General features: G+C 30.7%; 1 long non-coding RNA gene across 2 annotated transcripts in view; it reads left to right on the forward strand.

Moving 5' to 3' along the window:
• The window catches only part of LOC108732984, a 9,335-nt gene extending 4,312 nt beyond the window's left edge, over nucleotides 1-5,023 (forward strand). Inside the window, exons 2-5 of one of the 2 annotated variants that reach the window (XR_003232280.1) lie at nucleotides 2,949-3,060; nucleotides 3,735-3,846; nucleotides 4,282-4,397; nucleotides 4,892-5,023. This is a non-coding gene — a long non-coding RNA (uncharacterized LOC108732984). The remainder of the gene's footprint in view (nucleotides 1-2,948; nucleotides 3,061-3,734; nucleotides 3,847-4,281; nucleotides 4,398-4,891) is intronic. The other variant, XR_003232281.1, reaches the window with a different exon arrangement.
• The last annotated feature ends 306 nt before the right edge of the window (nucleotides 5,024-5,329 follow it).

The following is a 5,329-nucleotide window of genomic DNA, read 5'->3' on the forward strand; positions in this document are numbered from 1 at the left end:
CCAATATAAATTTTGTTTAAAATTTCGTATAATAGGCGTGAATAAATGTCTTTTAGTTTAACCTTTTCACCGCCATTTGTTTCCGTTTAGTTAATACATATAGCTCGCTCTTAGCAGCCACGCTTAGGTATATTATACGGTCTCTTGAGTAAGTTGTTCCACTCAGATGAACTGCTGATGGCGCCTAGGTAGTTCATTGTATGAGGTTGGGGCTTCGGAAAGAGCGGCTGGATAGCTAGCTTATATAATTTACCGCGACTCCGTATTTATCCTTCTCCCTCAGTGACAGCGTCAAAATGGTCGGGCCTGCAGTTTCGAGAATTCGAAGCTGTAAGTCCGGTCATTTCGGCGTTTCACTGGTGGATAAGGATCTGATTTAAATACGGAATGTTTTGCACTTTTTGAAATCGAAAAAATTAGGTCTTCAACAATGTAACATAGATGTATTTAATTTTTAAAAATGGCAATTAATTGATATTTATTTCAATTTTTACTTTTAGTGTTTAACTGTGGAAAGTACAATAAAAGTTTTTTAGTCTATCGAAATTGGGGGTTTTCTAAGTTTTTGAACTTGATTACTTTGTGAAACAATTGCCTATTTTTACTTATTTTCTCATTATTCCTTTACTGAGCTATGTTTATCCTTATTCTTATTTGCATATTGTATTGAGCATCTATCAGCATATAACATATAGTAAGGAAGTGTAACATTGCGCTTATAGTTATCATAATAATAATAACGAAAGATTATGATAAAATTAAACACAAAGCGGCTCTGCAGTAATATGTATTAAGTTACATAGGTTCTGAATAAAGCTGAAAATCGAAATAGGGGACAAACCTTGACAATTCTGTGTCGTATTTGAGAAACAAAAATTGAAATATCAAAATCATACGAAAATTTGTGTTACACTGTTTGCTAATTTTTAATAAAAAAATTACTACTTTTGGTTAAACGAATGAATCTTATTTTTTTCACATTAAAAAAGACAGATAGTAAGCAGTGTGTACGTTAAATAGATTTATTTTATCTTTCTTTTTGTATGAGTAAATATAAAATATAATGAGGTAGTCGTAACTAAAACAAAAAAATTCTTCAATTACGTTATTTTATTTCAGCGGGATTGAAAGTAATGTTTAGGTTAAATGTTAAGAACTGGCGAAAAAGTAAGAGCGTGAAATCATATAACTGAAGCTCCTTTTTATTTAATTTCGCCGTTTGTTGTATTTAAGCACATACGTGCAACTGTTTCATGTCAATCGAGCGCATTGGTTATTTTTTTCCACTCCGAAAAGTTGCTCTCCTTACTGTAAAGCGTACGATGTCCACCGATTCAATCATCTGTGGTTTTGTTTTATCATTAAAACATAATTTTTTGGAAAATTGTGTGTGTAGTTTTCTTATCTATTAGACGTAGGCACCTGCTAGTATATTAAATATTATATATCAAAAGGTATTGAATAAACAGTGAATGAGTAGGAGTTACGAATTTTGGGGTTTGTCTGCAAATGAGTTTCGTAATATTACTTCTTACATTGACTTTTTTGGTAGCGACGGTTTAGTTATATGGCCATATTATACTGACAAGGGGTTATTATGATCTTCCCATAGCGTCAAAGGTATTCAATGCAAATTACTCCGTACTCTCAAAACGGCGACTACAATGTGTTATCCGGACGGATCACGACTACGACAAAATAAAAATAATTTAAATCAGAAAATTAAATATTACCTTCTTTTTTGTGATTATCTACTTGAACATACAGTTTACCACAGTGTATTTCGTTGTTCTGATATTAAGTTGCTTTTTAATGCGGAAAACATTCCGTATTTTCTTAAAAATTCCGGAGAGATAACTAAATCTTCTTGCAACCGCGCACTTTATTTCGACTGCACGATCCCAAAATTGATAAAATGACTTCTAAAATATATTGATAGAACAAGAACTAGCACCTGAAATATTGGTCTATATATTCTGTTAAATTTTATTACTCTAATAAGGCGCAAATAATGATATTGTCGAGAGACTTCAATGATCGGTCAAGACACGAACCTGAATAAAAGTATCCAATTTTGGCGTTCCTTCTAACAAATTTTGGTTCTAGTACAGAGTGTTTAAGTTGCGTATGAACTATTGTATGATGTTATCATATTGGCATTATACAGGTGTTCACTTTTAGGGTTCAATATAAAGTAATAGTAGAAGCATACCATCTTGCAATACAGTTACAATAACAGCTTGAAAAATTAATGGTAATATTTTTCAAAGATTATTTGACACCCCACTCGAAAACCACTGACACCATGGGATTCTACATAATTCTTAACACTATTATCAATTCTCAAAAGTTAGTAAAAGCGTCCCATCTTGCAATTATTTCATAAGCGCTTCTTTATGTTTAAATTAATGTGTATATTTTAGTCAAAATTATGCCAGAAGGTACTTATTTAAAAGCGAACTCGAAAACCATTGGTACCATGAGATTGTACATAACTTTTAACATACTTATCACTTCTCAAAACTTATCATTAAATTATTTTGCATACTTTAGATAAAATTATGCCTTAAAGTGTATGTTTGACATCGCACTCGAAAGCATGAAATTCTACGCACCTTTTAACGTCATTTTCACTTTTCATTAGTTAATACAAGGGTACTATTTTCCAATAATTTCAGAAGCGCTTTTTTATGTTTAAATTGTTTATTTTGTATATTTTAGCAAAATTAAGCCGGAAAGTACATATTTGACACCATTCGAGCCCCATCTTAACTTAAGAATTTTTAAGTCCCTATTTTTTGACTTCTATTTAATTTACTGTTTGAATTATGCTCTTGTAGGTAGCTTAACTTATTTTCTATATAATGTAAATTTAAAAGCATAGTTGATTTCTAAACACCTTTTTAAATTGTGGTATATAGTTTTTGAAAACTTATAATTTTTTGCAGCTTTTTGGTCTTCCTTCCCTGAGCAGTAACAGATACCTTCTGCAATGCCTGTGCTGGCAGAGAAGAGATGGTAGGACTGGTAAAGGACTGCGTTTGCTATCACAACGTAATGGTGAGTATTTTCAAGTATTAATTATTCATATGTAATTAATTCCATGACCATGTTTAATTTCTTATTTGTTATTACGTAATTTTTAATATTATCATCACTTTTCAAAACTTAGTAGAAGCCTACCGTCTTGCAATAATATCAAGAACGCTTCTTTCTGTTTAATTTATTTAGCGTATTTCAGCTAAGATTATGTCGCAAAGTACTTATTTATCTCCGCACTTGACACCATGAGATTCTACGTAATTTTTAACATATTTATCGCTTCTTTAAACTTAGATACCTATAATGTCTTAATAATTTGACGAGCGCTTTTTAACGATTAAATTATTTTGCATGTCTTAGCAAAAGTTATGTGGTAAAGTAGTTATTTAACACCGCACTCAATATCATTGATACCACCAGATTCTACGTAATGTTTAACAAATTTTTATTTCTCATAACTTAGTAAATACCTACCATCTTGTAATAATTAATGGTGCATTCGAGCCCCATGTTAAATTGAAAATTTTTAAGTCACTATTTATTAACTTCTATTTAGTTTACTGTTTGAATTACGTTATTGAAGGTAACTTAAATTATCTTCTATGTAATGTAAATTTAAAAGGATTGTTGATTTCTAAACTAGCTTTTTAAACGTTGGTATATAGTTTTTGAAAACTTTTAATTTTTCGCAGCTTCTTCGTCTTCCTTCTATGAGCAGTGATAGAGATCATCTGCAATGCCCGTGCTGGTAGAGAAGAAATGATGGGACTGGTAAAGGATTACGATTGCCATCACAACGTAATGGTGAGCTTTTTCAAGTATTAATTTTTAATATGTAATTCCATGACCATGTTTAAATTTCTTATTTATTACGTAATTTTTAACATTATCATCTTGCAATAATATCACGAACGCTTCTTTATGTTTAATTTATTTAGCGTATTTAAAAATTATCGACACCATGAGATTCTACGTAATTTTTAACATAATTATTACTTCTTAAAACTTAGTAAATATTTATCATTTCCTAATAATTAAAGCTACATTCGAGCCCCATGTAAAATTAAAAATTTTTAAGTCTGTATTTATTTTCTTCTATTTAGTTTACTGTCTGAATTACGTTGTTGTATGCAATTTAACTTATTTTCTGTTTAATGTAAATTGAAATGCATAGTTGATTTCTAAACACCTCTTTGAATGTTGGTATATAGTTTTTGAAAAATTTTATTTTTTTTGCAGCTTTTCTGCCTTCCTTCCCTGAGCAGTGATATATATGGACCTTCTGCAGTGTCCGTGCTGGTAGAGAAGAGATGATGGGACTGGTAAAGGACTGCGATTGCTATCACAAGGTAATGGTGAGCATTTTCAAATAATAATTATTCATATATAATTCCATAACCATGTTTAAATTTCTTATTTATTATTACGTAGTTTTTAACATTATCATCAATTTTCAAAACTTAGGAGAAGCCTACCACCTTGCAATAATTTCACGAATGCTTTTTATGTTTAAATTATTTTGCATATTTTAGCTAAAATTAAGTCGTAAAGTACTCATTTGTCATTGCCACCATGAGATTATACGTAATTTTTAACACAATTATTACTTCTTAAAATTTAGTAATTGCCTACCATCTCCTAATAATTAACGCTGCATTCGAGCCCCATGTTAAATTGAGAATTTTTAAGTCTCTATTTGTTGACTTTTATTTAGTTTACTGTTTGAATTACGTCGTTGTAGGTAACTTAACTAATTTTCTATTTAATGTAAATTTAAAAGCATAATTGATTTATAAACAACTTTTTAAATGTTGGTATATAGTTTTTGAAAACTTATAATTTTCTGCAGCTTTTTCGTCTTCCTTGTATGAGCAGTGATGGAGACACCTTTTGCAATGCCTGTGCTGGTAGAGAGGAGATAATGGGACTGGTAAAGGATTGCGATTGCCATTACAACGTTATGGTGAGTTTTTTCAAATATTAAATTTTAATTTGTAACTACATGGCTAGGGTCGGCGAAAGAGACTGATGTCGTGTGTGGGATGAACTAAAAGAGGTAAAGGCTTGGGGTGAATGATGAGAACAAAGTAGTAATTATGTAGACGTAATTTCATCTAAGGGTTACTTAATACCTTCTATCTCCCAATAATTTGACAGCCTTTTCTTTGCGATTAATATAATTCTGGAAAATACTTATTTGACATCGCGCTGGAAAATTGTTGAAACCATGAGATTCTATATAATTTTATCCATAAATGTCACTTATCAAACCTTAATAAGTAACTTT

Source organism: Agrilus planipennis, unplaced genomic scaffold (assembly GCF_000699045.2).
Source record: "Agrilus planipennis isolate EAB-ADULT unplaced genomic scaffold, Apla_2.0 scaffold22, whole genome shotgun sequence".
In the NCBI taxonomy this organism is placed as follows: Eukaryota; Metazoa; Arthropoda; class Insecta; order Coleoptera; family Buprestidae; genus Agrilus; species Agrilus planipennis.